Genomic DNA, 24,744 nt, shown 5'->3' on the forward strand with positions numbered 1-24,744 from the left:
CGCTTGGGAGCCCGGTGGAACCTCCGCCCCCGCCCCCCCCCAGGGGGCTTTTCTGCGGCTCTTCCTTCCTTTAGTTCCTCTGTTTCTCCCTGCTGCAAGCCTTTTTGGGTGTTCCTACAAATAAATATATTTTGCACTGAGAAGGAAGAGTGCTTTATAAGTTGAAATACAATGGGGACATAACGTGTATTTCTTTCCACTGTGGGTACGTATATTTTTGAGACTGTAAGCCTGAATTTTTTTTTTTGTCTGGAACCATCTCCCTTTCGTTTTTTTTTACCCTTTAGGTCCAAAGAGTGCAAGGCCTCTAATACAGCGAGTTGCGTGAAAAATGTAATTTTAACTTTCCGTTTTGCATGTTAGCTTTTGTGCAGATGTCCTTTTCCCAAAAGGGTTTCATGGAGTTAGTTAAAATAGTTGTGGAGCTCAGAGATATAAATAGCCAAGAGGAGAGAGATTTAGGTAAAAGCTTGGGGCGGAGGGGGGGAGATGCAGAGAGAAAACCAGGTTGGAATATTTAGCAAGGAATGGAGGTGAAGGAGGAGAAAGGTAATTGCTTCGAGGATAATTTTTGTATATTTTGGTGTTGCTGAATATCTTCCTTCATCTAGTAGAATCAGTCCTAGATCTAGATTCAGTTTCTTTCTCCATAGATCCAGGACATTGCCCCCTCCCTGCTTGGCAGTGAAATGGAAACATTCAGGGACTAAACCAGTTTTCCGTGCTTTTATCAATATTTAGATAGATAATTAAACCTGTAAAAAAGTTAACATATTGGATTGACTTAGGGTTTGCTATGCATAAGTTGTTTTTTGGCCTTGTTGAATGATTAAGTGAAATTAAAATTGTTCTGCCCAAGATGATGACAAATGAGCGAAATTAATTCTTTGCCAGGTCCTTTGGATTCTGACGGATTAGGTGAAGGGAGGCAAACCAAGCTTCCTTTTGGCAATCTCTTCACCAACATTCAATTCAGTTTCTTTTCCTCTCTGGAGCCAGTGATTTGCTGGTAATGAACTGCAAAGAAATGGGTGGTGAGGTTGTGTTTGCTGTATGTGCGCTGTGGTGATAGGGTTCATATGAATCATCGCTCCTCACCCAGGCAGTAATGTTCCTGAAGTTTTCTCTTCGTTCCGTGTTTTATGGTAGCTTAACCTTATTAACTCTCCTGCAGCCTTTTGTAGCCTTAAAGGAAAACTCTTTAACTTTCGGTATTTACTTTTTTCTGGTAGGTCTTGCTTGAAGTAAGGCTTTTACTGTGTTTGAGGGGAAGGGAAAATGGAAGGGAACTTTTGAACTGATGTACAGTGGTAACGATAGTACATGGCCTTTAAATATTTCAGACCTGGAATCTCTCTCTCTTTTTTAATGCAATACCAACTATTGGGGACTAACCTTTTTCCAAATTAGTGCTGTGGGGTGGTGGTTGTATGTGTGGGCAGTACCAGGCTGTTAGTATCATGCCAACTATGGATGCCATCTCTGTTTATGAGAGTAAACATGAGTAGGACTCAGTTTTAATTGGTATGTTTTCTTTTTCCAGGAGCTGGAGGAGGGAATGATATTCAGTGGTGTTTTTCTCAGGTGAAAGGAGCAGTAGATGATGATGTAGCAGAAGGTAAGAAAGCATTTAATAATGCAGAATTTGGATATAGAATCTTTCCAAAATCTCTGTTGCTGAAGGATTTCCTTTCAGCTGAGTCTGTTCTAGTTTAAGAACATTTTATGTTTGTTGTCCAAGCAGGGAAAGAACAGTTTTAAAAGTCACCTTTCTGGAAGATAATCTTAAATCTTTTATTACTTATGCCGTGTTTTTTTTTTTTCCTGAATAAAATAAGGAGCACTAGATGATGATATATATAAAACCGTCACAAGAAAAATCTAAGGTCCATGCGGTGAAGGTGTCCTTGCTGTGTAAATTTCACGTACAAATAAATGGTGATGCATTTTCATGGTTGTACACTGCTTTTAGATAATTTAGTTGAAATAGGTGCCATCAATATTTAGCTCAGAAATATTCTTGATAGCATCTTCCATTTTTGAGGGGAGATTTTTAGTTTTTTTGCACTTGCCTACTATGAGAGTGTGGTGTTGATTGGCATATTCTGTGAAGAAATAATGCATCTAATCATCTTATAAAGATTAACTTAGGTGGATAAGAAAATAACGGTGTTATAGATATATAGCATGGCTTCTGGAGAGCTTATTGTTGTGTATTTTGAAGCTGGATTTGATCAGTGGAAGGGCTTTAGTTTTCCCCCAGATTTGTTTATTAGTGTATTTCAAAATTCTAGTTTTGAAACTTTAGGATTTTGCATTCATTTGAGATGGTCTTAGATGGAGGAAGTCTTGAGATGGAGGAGACATTATATTCAATAAAGTAGTTTTATTATTTCATTGTTCAGAAATATTAAAGTTTGAATTTTAATAGTATTGTGTGTTTGAATTACAGTAGGAATTTTCTAATACTCAGATAAATTAAAATATGTACTTTTAATTTTCAAAAATTTGTCTAGTGAAAATTTATAAATTATCTGTCTCTAGAATGTGTTGTCCTCATAATAAGATCCTGTTTCTGACTTACGGTCAGTGTACTGTTTGTTTTGAGGGTTTTTCCAAGGCCATGGTAGGATGATGGCCTTGTGTTGAGCCAGTTGAATGCTTGGATTTGCTTGTGTCAGTGTTATTCGTTTTTGTTTTTTTTTTTTAATTTTAAAATTTATTTATATTTTTAAAATTTTGGCTGCGTTGGGTCTTCGTTGCTGCGCACGGGTTTTCTCTAGTTGTGGCGAGCGGGGGCTACTCTTCGTTGCGGTGCGCAGGCTTCACATTGCGGTGGCTTCTCTTGTTGTGGAGCACGGGCTCTAGGCCCGCGGGCTTCAGTAGTTGTGGCACGCGGGCTCAGTAGTTGTGGCTCGCAGGCTCTAGAGCGCAGGCTCAGTAGTTGTAGCGCACGGGCTTAGTTGCCCCACGGCATGTGGGGTCTTGCCGGACCAGGGCTCGAACCCGTGTCTCCTACATTGGCAGGCGGATTCTTCACCACTGTGCCACCAGGGAAGTCCTCAGTGTCATTCTTAATTAAGTACCTGATCAGTTTGCTGAATTGTGTGGGGAGCCAACTGGCATACATTGTACTTCTGATACAGAGCACTCTCACATTTCTTTCTATTGAATCCTCATCTGTTTTTCAGATGAGAAACTGGAAGCTTAAAGCAGTTAAGAGACTCACTGATGGTCATACAAATAGTGTAAATCAGGGTCTTCTGATGAAGCCTGTGGTGTTTGGCTTGTTCAGAGAAATAAATCCTAAGTTGAAGGGAGGAGTCATGTGTTAATCATTTTGTAATTCCATTACCTATTGAACAGTAGGCACTCAGATATTGGATCATTAGTTCTGTGCTGTTGTGTAATAATACTCGCCAAGTTATAAAAGTGCTGTATACTTGAAAAACAGTCCTTTGTTGATGTCCATTTATTCCCTTTATCAAAGATCTTCTAGGGGCCTCCTAAATGCTGAGCACTAGGGCTCCAAGGTGTCTAGAATACAAACCCTGTGCGTAGTTCACTGTTAAACAGGCAAAGACCACATGCATTTGATTTAATCAGAAGAAATTGATGATTCCAAACTTAACTGAACCAAATGATAGTTTGTGACATGTATGATGGATCAGTGGTAATTTTCTTCTGCTAATATTTAGTAACTGCATTTTGCAACTGATTCATTAAATAATTTTCATCTGTGGTTGTTAAATATTACTTTTAACATACAGTGCATTCCTAGTATCTTATGCTGAAGCTTGGTATGTATATTTTAATAGAAACATGATTTATTCTAGTACCTATGTCTATACAAATGCAATAAGTATAAAAAGCACCCAATTTTCAAGTTATGCAGCTTTAATTTGGGTTTTTTGCATACTGTAGTTTGCACATCATAGCCTATTATGTTTATTTTACTAAGAGAAGGTTTACTTTTCTGAAATAAAGTAAGATTAATACATTTCCCCCTTGGTTTAGATGATAGTCTCTAAATGGGTTACATCTGGCTCAACCTTTAGTTTAGCTTGCCTGTTTTCTGTTAACAGTACATCCTAAGTTCTTTTCCATCAAAGGCACCAAATTGTCTTTCCCCTCCTACATGTATTCAGCTGTCATGGCATACTCTTTTTACTTCTGTAATGCTTTAATCTTCTTTCCATACCCACTTTTACCTTGGTTAAGGTTCTCAGTATCTCTCATCAGGATTGCTCTAACTTCCTAAATGATTCCCTGCTTCTTGTCATGTTTTGCTTCTAAGTTAATCTTAAATGCCGTCCCAGTTTTATTTTCCTCAGAAATCTTTAGTGGTCACTGTATCCACAGGCTTATGAATTACATTCAGATATTTTAGTATAGAATGTGAGACTTCTCACTGGTATGGCCCCTACTTCTCTAAGTTTATTTGCTAGTGTGGTTTACGATCCAGCTAAATGGATACAGTTCTTCACACAAGTCCTGTACACTCTTACTTTGGGGACTTCGTGATTTTTTTTTTTTTTTTTTTTGCTGTTCCTACCTTGGAAGGCCTGATAGTCCTGCCACAGTTCTCTTATCAGGATCATTCTTATCCTTCAGGTCATGCCTGTAACCCTTTTACTCATCTCCCTTTTTTGGGAGTATTTTAAGAATCTACCTTCGTAGCACTTTGTATTTATAGTATTAGTACCCCAAACCTCTACTGTTGTACTGTAAGCTGTATGTGGGACATTCTGTATATAAACTGCTATGCTTAAGAGAAAGCCTGGAACACAGTAGGTATCCAGTATTTATTGAATGGAGGAAGAAAATTTACTATAATGAGGTTATGAAGGGGGACAAGTATGGGTGAAAGGTAGCATGACTGAGACATACTTTTGGCAATCATGAATTTATTTACTTGGCAGCTTTGTAAGTGGACTGATGGTATATAGCCGTGTAGTAGAAAGAAGCGAGGAGACCTTAGGTTTCTATCCTAGCGACAGACTAGTATATGTCACTTCGGGTAAGTACTCCTCTGAGTTCCAGTATGCTTAGCCTTAAGAAAACAGAACTGGATTAGGTGATTTCAGTTGTTCTTGTACTCTTAATCTTGTTAACTCTCAAAGATGTCTTAGAAGAGAGACAGCCCCACATTATTATTACTGGTAAGTTAAATTGTTTGAGATGTTAGACTTTCTGGGGGCCTTAATTTAAAAATAAGACAGTGGACTTAGTTACTCAAGGCTCAGAATTTTTCCTTAAATAACATTACAGAACTAAGACAGAATTTTGACATTTGATCAGATACTCTCATTGTCTTTTGGCATGTAAGCCCTTCAGGACAGTTACAGCCTGTGTTGGGGTACTTATTCTGTGCACACACGGCTCTTCAGGCACTTTAAGTAGTTTACCTTTGATGTAGCTAATTGTTTGGGAGAAGGATGAGGCACTAAAATCATTCTCATGTAGTTTTTACTTTAACCGTCATAGTTAACAGTAATAACATTTTATCATATCCTGTACTTTTAGTTTTCCTTTATTGATAGCTATTCTCCCATGAGAAGGTAGGTCAGAGCACAAAGTCCATGGTTTGAATCCTGCACAGCCACCTACTAGCTGTGTGATCTTGGGCAAGTTAACTCAGCCTCTTTGTGCCTGTTTTCCCCCTCTGTAAAATGAGGATGACAGTAAAACTTGTCTTAGGATTTTGTTTTGATGATTAAATGAGTTAATATTCCTAAAACAGAAACCCAGCACATAATAAGGTTTAGCTATTGTTATTACTTGAATATTTATGATGAGTAAGGGAGAGTAGGAGAATGAGGAAACTGGGCAATTGTCTTTAAAGGCTATTAAAAACTTCTCATCAGCCAAAGTGAGGAAAATGGTATGTGTATGTTTTATACATATTCTTTGATTCCACAGATATAAAGTTCAAAAACATTTAGAATTAAACCATAGATTTAGAGACACATATGAAGCTGGTAAAACTCTATAAAGAATAGCTACAAAGTAATTAACTATAAAAGCCAGGTCAGTGGTTATCGTTAAGCAGTGATAGGCAGTTGTGGTTGCCAGGGGTTCTGGGAAGGCTCATGGGGTGGCAAATTGACCTGGATGGTGGTTGTACAGATGTTTGTAATAACTGATTAACCTGAAGATTGTTGTTTTGATTTTGATTTTCTATATTTGTTAGACTTCACAATGAAAAAGGTTTTTAAAAAATCCCATACTATACTAAAGGGTTTAGAATGAAAAATGGCAATCCCTTCCACACTCACTCCCTAATCCTCCTTAGCCCTTCTCCTAAAGGCAATTATGTTGAACCCTTCTTCTAGCTGTTTCCCTTGGGCTTAATTAAATTTTTTGTGAATAAAATTATATTTCTGTTTCTTTCAATTTTAGACATTTTCAATTGACTTCCTTCCATGGTAGATGAAGATTAAGCTGTTGACGTTTTTGTGCGTTTGCCCCAGCGTTACATCACATGTTGTGGTTAAATTAGAAGTCAGTGCTTACATTGTTACGAGGATGCAGATATTCTCTACTGAGCCGGTACTACACTGTAGTGTTGCTCATTTCTTGTGCATCCCTTCATTTTCCCTGAAGCTAATAATTGCCTGTTTTTAAATTTGGCTAGTTCTTTTTGAATTTTTAAAAAAAACTTCATTATGGAGATTTTGAACATTACAGGAAGAAGATGGAATAGTATAATGAACTCCCATCACCCAACATCAACATGTGGCCAGTGCTGTCCCATTTATAACTTGCATGACTTGACTCCTTCCCAGTTCTTTGTTATTTACTAATAGAGATATTATTGGTTTTGTTTTTAAAGTCTAGATTCAACAAACTAGAAAACCAAGTTCATCATTTTAATGTGAAACAGTAAGGAGTTTTTCCTCATGATTTTTTGCAGTAGCACTTCTGATAATTTGTTAATTTGTTCAAATTTTACTTGTGAAAATAAAATTATTAAAAATTCAAATACACGTGGATAATCTGAAGTGTGTAATTTTGGGTGAAAGATAAGGAAAAATTAACCAATATGGTTATTTTAATGCAAATTTTCACTATTTAATATTAAGTATTAAATAATAAATTTTTATTATTTTCATTAATTAATGTAAGTATAATTTTCCTCATCTCCATATTTGACATTCTTAAACTTTCTTTCATAGGATATTATTTTAGGGTATGATTTTATTACATGAAGTCAGTGAAACTTGGATCCAAACGTATTGCATCTTTTTCAACACTGCTTCCTGTTTATTTTTGGACTTAGACTTGCGGACTGGTTCTTGGAAAAAAAAACTTTCATTGGGAGAGTCTAAATACTCCCCGAATAAGGACATAAATAAAATTTGAGAAGCAAATAATCTTTGGGGTATCACACAAAATTTGAGGGCTTTAAATCCATTCAGTATGTTTTATGCTACAATATAAATAGATATTAAGATCATTTGTGTTCTGTGTTTCTTAGAGTAGTATGCATGTTCGATTTAGGCACTAGGGTCAATTTGTGGAAGAAAATAGTAGAACCCCATTTTTTGCAAATTTCAGAATATTGGCACATCAGCTCTATTCCAAAACGTAATGACTCATAGCAAAGGTATTAGTTAACATTCTTACCTTGTTTCACATGTCACACTTCTTTCTCTCAGCACTAGCGTTACTGCTGATAGAAGTCTGGTACTAATGCAGTACCATCACTTAAAGTAGTGTAACTTCGCCCATTAAATAACATGAATGGTCATATTTATCTAGTATTAGGCAGTATCCTTGTTTTCTTTTAAGATGCTAAAAATTTTTTCTTACCCCTTTATTGGTAAAAAAAAAAAAAAAATTACAAGAGATAATGGCATTTTGTCTCAGGTTACTAAAATAAACCAAAAATTACACTTAGGTATATTTTAGTACTCTCTTTTAGTGAACTATATTTAAAAATTTTTGAAAATTGTGGAATAAGCAGAATGATGAGAGACTGAAGGAAAGAATTAATTTTATTAAATCAGTAAAAAGATTACCATATATTACGTATTTATACATCTATATTTGCCTAGTTGAGTTGCAGGAAGAAAGGTAAACTTTATTTTAAGCTTCTTATGCTGTTAAATAGGAAAATTAAAGGGTTGGAGATAGATGTTTTAGCTAATATTCTCAATTACAGTCTCTTTTCCCTTCTCTTAGGTGATAATGGAAATTAAAATTGAGTAATCAAAGGTCTGCAAGTTGCTTCCTTAGTAGAAGGAAAGAGAAGTAAAGTCTGGTAATATATAAATTAGATTTCTCAGTTATGTGCCAGGTACTGTTTTAGGTGCTTTATTGATATTGTTATTAATCTTTGAAATAAATAGATGCTGTTGATTTTCCATAGAGACAGGAAACTCGGCTAGGAAGGCTAGTTTACTAACTGTATCCTTGAGCAGGTGGTAGAGCTGGGATTCTTACCTCAAACCTTTAAATTTCCCTAATGTAATTTTATTTATTTAAAAACTTGAACTGCTTCTTTTAGTTTAGGTGAAGGTGTTTGAGGTTGTTGGAATGTGACTTGTTTAGAGTTTATTTGTAATGCCAAGCAGAGTATTGTTGTTTTGAAGTAATTAAATCCAACTTGGAGATTTACTCAATCTTCTGCTAATGGAATTCTTAAAGCTAGGACATTCGATAAGGGATTTTTGAACCTTCTGATGTTGTATGTAAAGTTGTAATGTGTGTGCTTGTACGTAGGTGCATTTTTATGGTCACAGGGGGTCTGTAACCACTGTCAAAACAGCGATCATTTATTCCATTTTGACGTGTGGTCTGGCAACCCCTCAACTGTGTCAGAACGTCTCTGAAGTTGAAACTATTTTCATGATAATATTTGCCTTTTTCACTGTGTTGACATTTGCACCAATGGTACAAAAGCAAGGGTTGGTAAATCTGCAGGCATCTTAGCATGTATCAAGGAAGGCCTTGGCACCAAATGGTACCAGTAGTCATGGTAATCTTCATTGCCATGTACCAGCAGTTTTAAAATGCCAGTTTTACGTAATGTCTTTGATGAAACAGTAAAAATTAATTTTGTCAAGTCTCTGCTATTGAAAGTCTTGACTCTTGAGTACATGTGTGTTGAACATTCTGTGTGACAGAATGGAAAGTACACTTACAGCATTCTGTTATAGACCAGAGTACAGTGGTTGAAGGAAAAGTATGGGTGCAATTATTTGTTTCAAGCTGAAGTAGTTGCTCTTTGCATGGAACATTATTTTTACTAGAAGGAGCTACTGACAAACTACTCAGGCTTGTATATTTGGCAGACATTTTCTCAAATGAACGGTGAATCTGTTACCTCAATGGACAGTATTTGTTGCCCGTGATAAAATCTGAGCTTTCAAGCAAAACTCAAAGTTTTGGAAAATGTGTATCTCCTGAGCTTGATAACTTCTGAATACTTACAGATATTTCAGATGAGATCAGTAGTAATATTAATGATTGTGATTTTTAATACTGTGTAATGAAATGTATCAACATTTGGAAAATCTGCATAACTGAATGGCCAGTGCTTGTGATGTTAAAAAGTTATGCGTAAGTAAAAGTGCAAGATAGAGCATTGGATTCTAATATAACAGACAACTGATATGGTTTCAGACTCCATAAACCTTTAAGAAACTATCACGTGTTGAGTTTTGCTGTAGTATCAAAGAGATATCCGTAACTACCTGAAAAGCCTATTAAACGATTCCTCCCAGGACTTCCCTGGTGGTCCAGTGGTAAAGAATCTGCCTTACAATGCAGGGGACACAGGTTGATCCCTGGTCAGGGAACTAAGATCCCACATGCCTCGGGGCAACTAAGCCCTTGCGCCAGAACTGAGCTAGCGAGCCTCAACTAGAGCCTGTGTGCTGCAAACTACAGAGCCCACGCGCCCTGGTGCCTGTGCACCACAACTAGAGAAGAGAAAACCCGCACACCACAACTATAGAGAAGGCTGTGTGCTGCAACGGAAGATCCCACATGCTGCGACTAAGCCCCGACACAGCCAAAAATAAATAAAATTTAATAAATAAAGCTTAAAAAAAAAAGTCAACATCTATTTAAAAAAAGGAAACTATTCCTCCTTTCCCAATTACATACCTAAGACTGGATTTCTTCATATATTTAACCTACACAACATAGTGTAGTATGTTGAATGCAGAAGCAATTAAGAGAACCTCAGCATCTTCTGTTAAGTCAGACATTTAAAAGATTTGCAGCAATGTAAAACAATGCCGTTCTTCTCACTGATTTTTTTGGGGGGGGCAATAGTCTCTTTTTTTCTTTTTATAACTTTTTTGTTAATGTGTAGGGCTTTTTATTACATTCTTATTTTTTGGCTGCTTTGGGTCTTCGTTGCTGCACGTGGGCTTTTCTCTAGTTGCGGCGAGTGGGGGCTACTCTTCGTTGTGGTGCATGGGCTTCTCACTGCAGTGGCTTCTCTTGTTGTGGAGCATGGACTCTAGGCATGCGGGCTTCAGTAGTTGCCACATGTGGGCTCTAGGGCACCCAGGCTTCAGTAGTTGTGGCACATGGGCTTAGTTGCTCTGGGGCATGTGGGATCCTCCCGAACCAGGGATCGAACCCGTGTCCCCTGCATTGGCAGGCGGCTTCTCAACCACTGTGCCACCACGGAAGTCCCTGCTTATTACATTTTTAAATAAGTAAGTATTTGAAAATTTAAAGTATCTTTGGGGTCTTCAGATTTTAATAGTATAAGGAAATCCTGCCATCCAGAAGTACCTCACAACTGTGGGCTTAGTCTGTTAATTTCATTGTTCTGTTGCTTTAAAAGAATCTCATGGGGGCTTCCCTGGTGGCGCAGTGGTTGGGAGTCTGCCTGCCAGTGCAGGGGACGCAGGTTCGTGCCCCGGTCCGGGAAGATCCCACATACCGCGAAGCGGCTAGGACCGTGAACCATGGCCGCTGAGCCTGCGCGTCCGGAGCCTGTGCTCCGCTACGGGATTGGTCACGGCAGTGAGAGGCCCGCGTACCGCAAACAAACAAACAAAAATCATGAACTATAAATGATCAGAAAGAATCATAAAGTGCTGCTTTTGTGCATGTGTATTTAAAGCTTTCCTATGACTTCAGATTGTTTCAGCCTACTTACTCCCTTGCTGTTCTTTAGGTACCAAATTAAATCTGCCTTCAGTTTTTCAGGGTTTTCCCCACTATCTCTGCTGAGGTCCAGCTATCATTAATACTTAATGTAGGAATACTAAATTCCTTAAAGCCTAGTCTAGTGCCATTTCTGGGTTGGCTGCCTGGTCATTAGAAATGAGTTGGTGCCCTTGACATTGTGTTTTATTTTGAACCTGACATGTAGTGGTTTGATGTGTTACTTTTTTCTTGTAAGAAAGTCACAGAATTGGCATGGTAACTATTTTCAACTCTTAACCACTAAAGGGAGGAAAGGAGAAGGAACAGTGTTTTTCTTTAAAATCTACTTTAAAATGCAGCATAATTCTATATTGAAATAGTTGCTGAGTTTCCCATTTGAAGAATGCAGTATCAACTATTTATTGCTTAGTATTTTCAGGGTTTTTTTGTGGCTACTTTTCTACCCTTTTAAAAAAATCGTCAAAGTATGTAGGACTTTTAAAACTAGCTTTACCAATTTTCCATCCATGTTTAAACATTTTTAAATAAACATTGAGTTTATTTTAAAAATAGCTAATTTTTTACTAATATGGACATTTTTAGTTAATGTTAGCTGTAGCTGATTAAAATGTCATCTAGATCTTTGCCTGTGGCATATGTGGAATTCCTGGCAATTCATTATTGAGTGCCACTATACCAAGGGTCAGGCTCTTGTAATTTTAGTTTCTATAGGTTGACTTTCTCTCTGAATGTTCAGATATCAACTGGAATTTTCTTTTCTGAAGTCCTTGAGTGATCTCTTATCCAGTTCAAGGGGGTTCATGGAACAATGACCCTGTTTAAGAACCTCTGCTTTAATCTAAAAATTTGTCTGTGATTATATGCCTATATGGTTAAGTTAGAGGAGTCAAGGATATTTTATATGGTAACGATAGTTTTTAGACTATTAAAAGGGTATTCTTTCTTAGGAATCCTGTTAGTACTTACTGTTACTGGTATAATATTAGAGGGATGAATCTTCTAAGATACTGGACCTGACAGCTTTAGTGTATTCCCATCTTGATTTTTTTTTTTTTTTTTTGTGGTACGCGGGCCTCTCACTGCTGTGGCCTCTCCCGTTGCGGAGTACAGGCTACGGACGCGCAGGCTCAGTGGCCGTGGCTCATGGGCCCAGCCGCTCCGCGGCATGTGGGATCTTCCCGGACCGGGGCACGAACCGGCGTCCCCTGCATCGACAGGCGGACTCTCAACCACTGCGCCACCAGGGAAGCCCTTGATTTTTTTTTTTAATTAAAAAACTGCTGTCTCTTTAACCATGGGTAAAAATATTACAGAGTATATTGGATTTTTATGTAATTGCTTGTTTATACTTCATTCAGAAGGAATCTAAATTCTTCTTCAGTAGTCTGTATTAAGAGAGAAACCGAAGTAGGTAAAAGGGATTGGTGGGAACATTTTTTAAATTATTTGAAAATCTGGAACAATGTTACTTTTTAGAACTTGCCATTGTAGTTTCAGGTCAGCTGCCTATGAAAGTGGAAACAACCTTTTTGGTGTTTCCCCCTGTCTGTTTTTTTTTCTTTCCCAGTTTACCACAAGGTGAGAGTCTTGTGGGCCTGAAGTAGATGTGTTTTTAAGATAGCATAAGAGGAATCTTTAATATTTTCTGTTGGCTGATAGATTGGGAAGGCTGTATTTCAAGAAAACAAGCTGTTGTAGGCAATCAGTAACTCTTGTCAGATTCCTTATGTAGGGATGCAACGTTAGAAATGGTTATAAGAATTGGTAGTGGGGAAGGGACTGCTCGTAGTCTTCTTTTTTCCTCTTGACAAGAATTATTTTTGTCTAGCAGCAGAACCACATCTTTAAGTGAAGTACTTTTTAGCTCCCTAATGTTTTTATGTTTTTTTTCATTGTAAAAAAACACAAAAACATAAAGTTTACCATCTTGACCATTTTTAAGTGTACAGTTCAGTAGTGCTAACTGTATTCACGTTACTGTGAAACAGGTCTCCAGAACTTCATCTTGCAAAACTGATACTGGACCCATTAAACAACAACTCCCCATTCTCTCCTCTGCCCTGGTATCCACCACTGTGCCTTCTGTTTCTGTGAATTTGACTACTTCAAATACCTCATACACGTGGAATCATACAGTATTTGCCTTTTTGTGACTGGCTTATTTCATATCCTCAAGGTTCATCCATGTTGTAGCATGTGACAGGATTTCCTTCCTTTTTAAGGTTGATTTCATTTTATGTATATACCACATTTTGTTTTTCCGTTCATCTTTTGACAGACACTTAGTTTGTTTCCACCTCTTAGCTATTGTGTACTTCTAGCCTTTTTATATATAGCTGGGGTTCTTTGGGGAGGAACATCCTATAAGTACTTTCTGTAAGTGATTGGAGGTGAACAGGAAGAACCCTAAGCAGAACATGAAAGTATCAGATTAGAGGATATTAAAGAATACAGATCGGTACTGCTGTGATACAAGTCTGTTATTCCAGATTAACAGTTTGAGGACAAGAACTGGGTTACTTTATTTTGTAGGCTATTTCAGGATAAGATTAGGCAAAATCTAAATTTTTGACCAAAGTTTCACCTCATTTGCAGTTTCTGGTTAAAAATAGAAAATCCCATAGATTTTGTAAGTCACATTTCATTACTGTAAAACTAACAGTAAAGACAGTATGTTGTTTTGTGTGTACTTTAATTAGGCAAAGTCTTCACCATAATAGGAAAATTTGATAACTGCATTGCATTTCTTTATAATGAAATCGTAGATAAGGAATGACCAAGGTTGCGTTTCTTAACAATAGCCTTTGAGGTAGACATTATTGTCATTTTGTACACAAGGGCACTGAAGCTCCAAGAAGTTGAGCAATGTTAATCTAAGATTATGAGTTAGTAAAACTGTTCTATTTTTTAGGCTCCCACGTTGCTTCTGTGTGGTTCAGCTTAAAAAAAAATACTATTTGATTAAATCTAAATCTCGGGTTCTCATAGGGAATGGTGCTAAGGTGAGACCTTAGGTATTCATCTACAAGTCAACAAGTATTTTTGAGTGCCCAATATTTTGGAGAATGTGAGAGAAATAGAAGACATGAGTCCATCACTTAGGTATATTAAGGAAGGTCAGTTTTATTACAATAAGCATTCTCCGTAACACATTATAGCCTTTGGTATTAACCAGTTCATGTCACCAGGAGATCCTTGACTAATCGTATGTAAAACTTTTATAGGTAATGCTGGGATATGAGTAGTAAATCATTTCCCCTTTTCCAAGTTGACTTGACTTTGCTTGATATTGAGGTGGTGTTGTAGTACACATACTTGGTTGCTCAAAGAATCACATATATCTCAAGTCTTTTTTTTTCTTTTATGAGGTGTCTATTTATGCTTTAGAGAAACTAGTAGTGTATAACATTAAGTAGTAGTGTTAATTCTGAGGGCTCGTAACATGAGCATTTTCCACATTTTTGAAAGAGTTAACTGCAAATAAGGTGTTATCAGTTGGAGGGCCTTTATTCTGTGAAAGTAGATGACAGTTGTCACGGGTGTAGGTTGAAGGCATATGGAGATGTTTGTATATGTTATTTATAGCTATGATGGTAAGAAAATCCAATACCAACTAGAATGAAAACCCCACTATAACTTTGAAGTGTTGTATTTTATTTATGTAACTGATGCCCAAGCCCTCATGGAAATAAAGTGAGAGCTAATTGAAGTTATTTGGAAGTTTCTTTACTGTTAGAATTATAGTCCTTTAAGTCGGGAATGCTCAGTTCTACTCTGGGAGCATTCTGTTATTAACACATACTTGTTAAGCATGTCTCAAGACTTTTTATGACATAAATATGTCTTTCAGTGTTTTCAGATGGTCATGAGTTGAATTTACTAATGAATATAACTGGAGATTTCTCCAGGCAAATGTTTGTGGTAGTTTACAAGCCCTTTTGTCCCTTTCCTTTGTATCCTGTGTTTCAAAACCTTCATTTGAAATTTGGCAGTTCCTTAAAAAGTTAAACACCGATTTGCTGTGTAACCCAGCAATTCTACTCCTAGGTATATATCTAAGAGAATTGAAAACCTGTGTCTACAAAAACTTGAACACGAATGTTTATAGCAACATTATTCGTAATAGCCCAAAAGTAGAAACAAACCAAATGTCTGTCACCTGGTGATGCATAAAGAAAAGGTGATGTAGCCATACGGTAGAATATTAAACAGCCACAGAAAAGAACGAAGTACTGATACCTGCTGCAACGTGGATGAACTTTGAAAGCATGCTAAGTGAAGAAGCTAGTCACAGAATCCACATACTACATGATTCCATATATATGAAATGTCCAGAATAGACAAATATATTGAGACAGAAAGTAAATTAGTGGTTGCTAGGGCTTGTGAAGGGTGGGAGTAAGGAGAGTGGCTGCCAACAGGTACAGCGTTTCTCTAAGGGGTGATGAAAATGTTCTGGAACTAGATAGGGGTGATGGTCACAAAATTCTGTGAATACAGTAAAAACTGCTGACTTGTACACTGAATTTGAAAAAATAATAATAGTAAATAAACTAAGAAATAAACAGGAGAGACAAGGTAGGATTCTGTTTCTTAAAAAAATTTCTAGAGCCAATTAAAAACTCCCATTTACAAAAGAAAAAACTTTCATTTTGTAGTACTTCTCATACAGACGACATCTACATCTGACTTTCTCCACTGTAGTAAGCAAATCTAGTCTGCATATCTTTTTTACAAACCAAACATAAGGCAATTATTTTTGTATTTTACTAACCAGAATTTAATATAAACACACCCACACAGACATATACAGTGGTAAAGACAAACAGTACAAGAGGTATACCTAGAAAGCATGTCTCCCTCTTACCCCATTCTCCCAGGTTCTGTGTCCCCAGAGATACTGTCACAAATTTCTTATATGTTATTCCAGAAGTATTTCATATTTGCATGTTTTAACTTAATGGAGCATGTTCATCATTTTAGATTTAAAAGTAGGAAAATATATTCCAGAAATCTATGATAGGAAAGTTCTGTAGGCCCCCTTAGCTACCAATTTCTTTTTTAACTGGTCTGTGATTTCTGTATCTTAGCCTGAAGAGTTGCTGAGAAGGTTGTATATGTTTGGGATGTGCATCTAGGTGTACAATTAGTGTGCAATAAAGCTAAGTAAAATTTATAATTATTAATGTCTGAGATATCAAAGTCTTTAAAAATAACAGTTTGGGTTCATTGATACCTGGGGTCTGTGTCTTACCCCTTATTAAATTAGATCTTGAGCTTTCTGGAATTGAATCTTACTGTTCCTGGTCGAGTCTGAAGTGACCTGGTCTTTTTGGTGATTATTTAATTAAGATTATAGTAGATGTTATAGAGTAGGCTACATCCCAAGGACCTAATTTTTTTATCTACTGTGTCTTTCTGACTGTTCAGTAAATACATAGGTCCCTTTGTTCACATATCCACCATCTCTAATTCTCAGATGAATTTCTTGGGAATTTGGTTAACATTGTTTAAAATGCTAAAATGTTCTGATTTGTATACTGCTCAGTTGATGAGAATACAGCTTTATCAAATTCTTGCTATGTGGTAATTTGCTAATGTCACAGATTTTTATTCTTTAAGGAAAAATAACTTTCTGAATATAAACATAAAATGTTGATATATTTTTAAAAAGTGCTTATTGGGCTTCCCTGGTGGCGCAGTGGTTGAGAGTCCGCCTGCCGATGCAGGGGACACGGGTTCGTGCCCCAGTCTGGGAAGATCCCACATGCCGCAGAGCGGCTGGGCCCGTGAGCCATGGCCGCAGAGCCTGCGTGTCCAGAGCCTGTGCTCTGCAACGGGAGAGGCCACAACAGTGAGAGGCCCGCGTACCGCAAAAAAAAAAAAAAAGGGCTCAGAAAAGTTAGCTGATTGCCTACTAGTGTAAGCATTTTGCATGCATTATCTCATTTAATCTCTGAGGATAGGTATTACCACTTTCATTTTATAGATGAGAAAATCAAGGATTAGATAAAGTAAATTGACCAAGGTCACACAGTTGGTAAGTGGGGGAGCCAGGGGATGAACCTTGGTTTCTTCTGACTTCAAAACCATCATAAGTAAGTGAAAAAAATAAAACCACATATAACCTCACCATTTTAAAATAACGTCTATTAACATTTTGTCATAGATCTTTCCAGTGTACAGTCCTTTTTCTGCTGTGAATGTATATTTTCAAAGCTGGCATTACACGTATAGTTTTGTATTATGCCTTCTTCCCAGTTAACATTTCAGAAGATAAATGGCTGTATGTTATTTAATTGGATGTCTGGTATATTTAATTTGGACATTTCATTTGTTTATGATTTTTGCTATTATAAATTATGATGAACATCCTTGTGAGAATTTTATCATTACTTTAGGGTATATTTCTAGCAGTAGAACATAATAGTCAAAAGGTGTGATCTTTTTTTTTAAGGCTAATGGTATGTATTACCAAATTGCCATAGAAAGGTGGTGTTGGGTTTCCCTTTGTCCACCAGTAAATGGGAGTGCCCATTTCCTGACCTGTTGACAATGTCTGGCACAATACTACCATTCAGAAAAATCTTTTCCACTTACCTGTTTGCGTGTGTTTAAGTGTGTAGGTTCTGTCCCTGTCCTTTGTCTGTTGTTCTTTGGGGGTGCTTGTCCTTCTTATTCATATGTATTAGCACCACCTCCCCCCCCCGCCATCATATTATACCTGAGGGAGGTTGTATGGAAGCACAAAGAAGAAATAATTTGGGTCAAGAGTAGACGGGGAAAACTTTGTAAAAGAAGTGATTTTTGTTTGTTTGTTTTTGACAGGCAAAGGAAGGCCAAAGTAAGGAAACAAACATTTGAGAACTACTGTGTGTTTTCTTATCTGTAAATGGGGGTAATTAATAGACTTGCCTTGTTATTCAGAGGATTAAATGTATGTGCGTGCTTAGTTTTGACACATAATAAGTGCTCAGAAAATTTAGTAGGTGCAGTTATTTAGTTAGGTAATGCTAGCAGATTAACAATTAACAGAAGAATAAAAGCCTATATGAACCCATAAATTTTAAAAAATCTAGTTGGTTTTGAAATTTGGGGCAGGTTACAGGCACTTTCAGTAAGTGTATGTTGCATTAATGAATACAACTGTAGTTTGCTTGGGTTAGGAATTTGGGAAATCCAAAGAGAGAAGTGGGAAGATTAATTTCATCAGGATTGGGGTCAGGCTGGGGTTTGGCACTTTGCCGATTCATTTGACTAATTTAAAATTAATGTGTGGCAAAATAAACTCAAAATGGATTAAAGACCTAAATAAACTCAAAATGGATGAAAGACCTAAATGTAAGACCAGATACTATAAAACTCTTAGAGGAAAACATAGGCAGAACACTCTATGATATACATCACAGCAAGATCCTTTTTGACCCACCTCCTAGAGAAATGGAAAGAGCTCGGTGCTTTGTGACCACCTAGAGAGGGTGGGATAGGGAGGGTGGGAGGGAGATGCAAGAGGGAGGGGATATATGTATACATATAGCTGATTCACTTTGTTGTACAGCAGAAACTAACGCAACAATGTAAAGCAATTATACTCCAGTAAAGAAGTTTAAAAAAAAATGTGGGGCAACAAAATTTCAAGCTTTTTAAAAAAATTTTTTTGCATCTTCCCATTTTTCTCAAGTTCCTCCAGTGTTTTGTTCTTTCCTATGATTGTATACTCTACATCTTCTCTCAGGAATAATATAATTCGGGAGTGAGGGGGAACTTGGAACAGGCAGTAGAGCCCAAAGCATCCTTCACCATTAGTTTCATTTTCCCTGAGCAGGTAAGAGTGGAGTTTGGGACACCTGAAGGTGTGATATCCGGAAAATCCCGTTACAGGTATTGACCCCTAATTACTGAGGCTCTAAAAAAGCCCTATCGGGTACCCCCCGCCCCAATCTAAGGCAACATTATAAGTACATTATTCTTTTATATTATAAGTATTTTCCCACTCTTCTTTCCTCCACTCCTCAGCTGTTTCTATGATGATCTGAATGCTTTACCAAACCTTGAGTAGGCTGACGAGTATATGGATAGCTCATAAAAAAGGCGTCTGAAGAGAAAGCAAGTTTTATTGTACCAGTGAGCACCCTATTTCTCTCCTCCATTCCTTATTCAGAGGTGTGCTGTTTCGTTGTCAGAGGGATGGTGTTAGCCCAATACAGGGTACTTCTCAGGCTTTATGTGCTTACGAATTTCCTGGGAATCTTGTTAAAATGGAGATTATGATTCTGCATGTAGATCTCGGGTGGAGCCTATGATTTTGCACTTCTAACCAGCTCCAATGACGGCCGTGTTGTTGCTGCTGCTGTTCTGGTGGTCTGCGGTCCACACTTTGAGCGCCAAGGCAGTTTATAGCCTTTTTTAGGGGAAGGGGAACAGGTACGGTAGTTTCTTAATTCTTTTACTCAGCATTTCTGACATACTGAATAGATCCATTGTGCTCTTCTCACATCAGTTAACAGTTCAATAAATGAATAAACACCTCCTGGGAAGCTTTGTACTAGCTGTTAAAAGAACAGCTTGCATCATAGTACACTACACTTTAGGCATCCCTAATTGTTAGGTTAAATCCGTGTTTGCAAGTTCAGTTTAGCGCAGGCCAAGATCTTGCTATACTTATAGGCTTGCTTTTGCTAATTTGCTTTTATAAGTAGATTGTCCCCCAGTGCTGTGAAAAGGATGAGTTTAAGAAGTGAAATCTTAACTCCTTAATTGGTTGTTTCATAATCTCTAACACAGGTTTCAATAAGTATAAATGACTAACCTTTTAATTTTTTTTTTTTTTTTTTTTTTAACCTTTTAATTTTTATGTTTGTGATTCTTCTGTTTGTTTCATTAGCCTTGAGTGACCTTTGCAGTCTCCAGTAAGGCTTTCTGCCTCCCCGGCCACCTAATCTTAGTTTTGTTTTAGGCTGATTTTCATTTTATCCATATAGCTCATGTACATAATTTAACAAGTCATTAGTTTCAGAATGCTTTTGAGGAAGATTAATAGTTTTCTGTCCCTCCTCACCTGTCCTCACCTTGACTCCCCTTCACACGCTTCTTGCAGTTTCTTCTGGTATTTGTTTTCCTATTTCTAGGGAGATGCTCATACAGCTCTTTATCAATTTTAGACATCCTCAGGTATAAATAGTAGCTATGAATTGAGCTCTGTTCTGCCCCTCTTACTGCTCCTGCTCTGTTTCCTCAGGATGGTTGTACCATTATTATTGTTTAAACCAATGTTAGAGTGAGTTTAAATAGGCTGAATAATGCCTCCCTCCCCCTCCCAAAAGAAGATACCCACTTTGTAACCCTGGGAATGAGTGAATATTATATGATGAAGGGATTTGAGATGTGATTAAATTAAGGATTTTTTTGAGACAGGGAGGTTATTTGGGCTTATCCTCCTAGGCCTTAAATGTAATCACAAGGGTACTTGTAAGGAAAAGAGGAGGAGATAAGAAGATCTGAGGAGGAAGGAGTAGATGTGACACCAGAAGCAAGAGGTTGAAGTGAAGCAAGGAAAGGATTACAAGCCAAGGAATGCAGGTGGTCTCCAGAAGCTCAAAAAAGGCAAGAAACCATATTCTTTCGTAGAGTCTCTAGAAGGAGCTAGCCTAGCCAATACCTTTAGTCCAGTGAAACTGATTTTGGACTTCTGGCTTCCAGAACTGTAAGCAAATACATTTTTGTTGTGTTAAGCCACCAAATTTATGGTAATTTGTTACAGCGGTCATAGGAAACAAATATAAAAGTAGACATTATTATTCCATATAAATACTGTTCACACTGCCAGGTAATGAATTATGATTATATCCTTTCTGCTATAACATTGTTTTTTCTAGGGATAATAATTACCGTGTTTTTCCATCTGTTTCTGGTTTTTTGTTTCAATCTACCATCACTGTTTTCTTTCTACACCTTTCAGTAGCCTTTCAGTATAGTTTTCTACATGGTCAAAAGAATCAGGTAATCAATTATTTTCTCTCCCCTCGACCCCTGGAGTTCTCCATCATGCTGTTTCAGTCTGAAGTGATTTGCTTCATTTTCTGTGAATCTATCACTGAATCACCCTCAAATCCTCTGACAGGAGACTAGCTCTCCTGACAGTGTTTTGAAGCACATTGGATGTTCTACCAGTTTCACTTTTGCCTTGAGCTCTGTCCCTCTGATACTCTGGGTGTTTTCTAAGTTTATTGCTTAGCCTTGGGATTTTCCTTTGTTCTTATCATTTTCACATCACCATCGTGGGAACTCCTTTTGCCTTTCCTGTGTTGGATCTCCTTGTTCCTGGATGCCATGTTTTTTTCTTTCTTGGTTTACTCCCTCATTTTAGTGGTGTACAGCATCTGGTATGTCATGAGAAAGATTTCATGGGTGGTAGTTTTTGAGATCTTACCTGCTTGGAAAAGATGTCTTTATTCTGCCTTCACACTTTTGGGTTTGGCTGGTTATTAGAAATCGTTTTTCCTCAGAATTTGGAAGGCACTTCTTCTGTCTGCTACTGTCCAGTGTTGCATTTGAGAAGCCTGTTGCTATTCTGTAGCACACTATTTTTTTTTCCTCTCTGGACAATGTGCTATGGTGTGAGTCTTTTTCGTTAGTTGGGCCAATACTCATTGGCCCCTTTAAACTTGCAGATTCATTTCCTTTAGTTTTTTTCTTCTCTGTTTGTTTCTGGAACCCCTAATATGTGAATCTTGGACTTTCTGCATTGATCCTCTAGTTTTTGTGGGGGTGTTTTCCCTTCTATTTTCCATCATCTTTACATTTTGTTCTTTCTGGGAGAGTTCCTCAATTTTGTTTCCAACTCTTTCACTGATTTTTCCAATTTCAATTATTATATTTTTAAAAGCTTTTTGTGGAGTATTCCTTTTTCAGCAACCTTTGTTTTGTAGACGGAGATCTTTGAGAAGATCAATCTAATCTTGGCATTCCATTTCCTTTGAGTTCCTTTGACAGCGAATCAGCTGGTGGGCTCACTGTAAGGTGATGAGCCGGGGATTCTCAGCGTCTCAACAGAAGGAACACTTTCAGAGGCAGGTGTGTGTGTGGGGTGTCATATCTTAAGCCTGGCTGCTGGCATCCTGAGAGCCAGGAAGGTCAGCTCATTGCTGAGTATGCATCCTTTCACTTGATCTCGTTTTCAGTTTGGTACTTTGCCTTCAGCTCCAACCGATATCTTCTCTGGCTCAGTTTCTTCAGAAACTAAATAGCTCTCTCCTCGAGAGTAGGACTTCTCTGCATCTTATGTAGATGTTTCAACCAGTAGCCCCATGTCTCACTGTTGTCCTGTGCTGGCCCCTTGCATGGTCTGCGGTCTGCGGGGTGAATCTCCTCATCTCTCCTTGGCACCCCCCTCCACGTGCTTTTAGTTTTCAGTTTCCTTTATTTTGCTAAGTTACCTGCTTTCCATTTTCCAGCACATTTGTTATTGTCCTCTGCTGTTTCCCTACATGTTCCTTTGTTCTTATTGTCTTAAACTGTTTTTATTCATTTATTGTCATTTTAGTGGGATCTAAAGGGAAGAGTTAAATGAAGTGTTTGGAATCTCCATGTTTAACAGGTAGATCAGTAAATATAGTTCTGTTTCCTTCATGTGGCAGGACACTTGGTAATCACTCTGCCATGGAACAGGAGAATTCACAGAATTCATATTTATAATTCTTTTAATGTAAGGGTAGACTTAATTGTTTTCTCATTTAAATTCTAACGTTGTGTACTATTATTCTCCATATGCTATAAACCTTGGAAAATTGTGGAATCTTTCCCTCAATTAGAGCAAAAAATGAGATAAATTAAAGTAAAAGACACTATTTTCAAACCAGATTTTAGACATTAAGGAATCAGCCAAAAGGAGTGAGTTTTTAAAAAATTTACTCTTATAATTTTTAAACTTTGAAGTGTATTTTGATACATTAAACTCTGCAAGGACCAGGTCTTTACTGTGCTACCTTCAGCATCTGCAGCAGTGTCTGCATCCGTAGTAGAAGCTCATGAGATATTTGTTGACTGAATGCATATGTAAAATTGTTCACATCTTTAAAATGTCAAGAGAAAGCTTGAGCTTTATTAAATATTAATGACTTTTAAGGGTTTTTTTTCTACTTCTAAAATCACTTTTAATTAGTTGAAATGTTTGTCCCAAAGTGAATAAAAAAAGATTATAGTCAGTTACTGATTGCAGGGCAACTAAGTTCATAATTTTCTACTGGGAACATCACTTATTCCTGAAAGCAAGACAGAATTAAGGGAGTAATAACTTTTCTCTCTTTTTATCAGGAGCACTCATCCCCTGATATTAGTACTATACCATTTGTATACTTAGTTACCAGGCTGCCTCTGCCTACCTCTGAGATCTTTTCTGTCGTCTCCTCCTTGTGTTCCATGAACATACACATACACAGTCTTGTTCTTGTTGAAGGCTTTCAACTAGCCTTTTTAACCTGGAATGTACGTTACCCAAATTTTTGCATGGCCTTACTACCGTTGTAAGTTAACTCAAGTCCCCTCCCAACCCCAAAGTACACTCAGTGTTATCTGCTTTTTTTCCTCTTTTTCACCCGCATTATTATTTGAAATAATCTTATTTATTGTTTGCTTGCTTATTATAGGCTTTCCCTCAAGTTTAAAGTTTTCATGCATGAGGCATTGAACTCTATTTCTATCACTTTATTCTTAGCATCTTGAATAATCTCAGGCACGTAACAGCATTTGGCGCACTCAGTGGGCATTTTGTAATTATTTGTTGAAAGGGTATATAAATTGTGCAGCGTTGGGCTTCCCTGGTGGCGCAGTGGTTGAGAGTCCGCCTGCCGAGGCAGGGAACACGGGTTTGTGCCCCGGTCCGGGAAGATCCCTCATGCCGCAGAGCGGCTGGGCCCGTGAGCCACGGCCGCTGAGCCTGCGTGTCCGGAGCCTGTGCTCCGCAACGGGAGAGGCCACAACAGTGAGAGGCCCGCGTACCGCAAAAAAGAAAAAAAACCCAATAAATAAATAAATTGTGCAGCGTGTTTTCACATGTCATCCCATTTATTTAAACATATATAAAACTTCAGTGTTTTATTTTACTAAATGTATATACTAGTTTTTTAAAACAAAAGAAAATAACAGCCAGCTAAAGAAGTTAATAGCATTCATATCATTCTTCTCAGTTTTGTGAACCAGTAAAATGAGGCCCAGAAAAGTACCCTGAGTCACACAAGCTATTATAGACCAAGCTGCTGTAAAAGATCCAAATACCCCGTGGTTCCCCAAATTGGAAGCTTATTTCTCTCATGTAAGCCACCAGTGGTAGGGAGGAGTTAGAAATGGATAAGCTGCTTTTTTCCTGGGATTATGCAGCACCCCAGGTTTTTTATGTCTTCGTCTTTACTGTTCCGTAGCGTATTGCTCTTATCTGCATGGCCAGATCTGGTTCACATCTGTGTTCAGCCCCTGGGAGGGAGACAAAGAGAGGAGGACAAGGAGCTACTTTTTAAGGATGTACCGTGGAAACTTTACACTCGTATCCCGTTGTTCAGAACTTGGTCACATGGCCTTAGAAGAGCCCAAGAAATGTAACCTCTGCTTTCC

General features: G+C 37.6%; 1 protein-coding gene across 1 annotated transcript in view; it reads left to right on the forward strand.

The window, feature by feature from the left end:
- The first annotated feature begins 117 nt into the window (after positions 1–117).
- PPP2R2A (protein phosphatase 2 regulatory subunit Balpha) overlaps positions 118–24,744 on the forward strand; it is an 82,340-nt gene continuing 57,713 nt past the window's right edge. The window contains exons 1-2 of the mRNA XM_024767749.1: positions 118–205; positions 1,544–1,618. The gene's annotated coding sequence lies outside the window, so the exon portion shown is untranslated. The remainder of the gene's footprint in view (positions 206–1,543; positions 1,619–24,744) is intronic.

This window comes from Neophocaena asiaeorientalis, unplaced genomic scaffold (assembly GCF_003031525.2).
Source record: "Neophocaena asiaeorientalis asiaeorientalis breed wild unplaced genomic scaffold, Neophocaena_asiaeorientalis_V1.1 scaffold523, whole genome shotgun sequence".
NCBI lineage: Eukaryota > Metazoa > Chordata > Mammalia > Artiodactyla > Phocoenidae > Neophocaena > Neophocaena asiaeorientalis.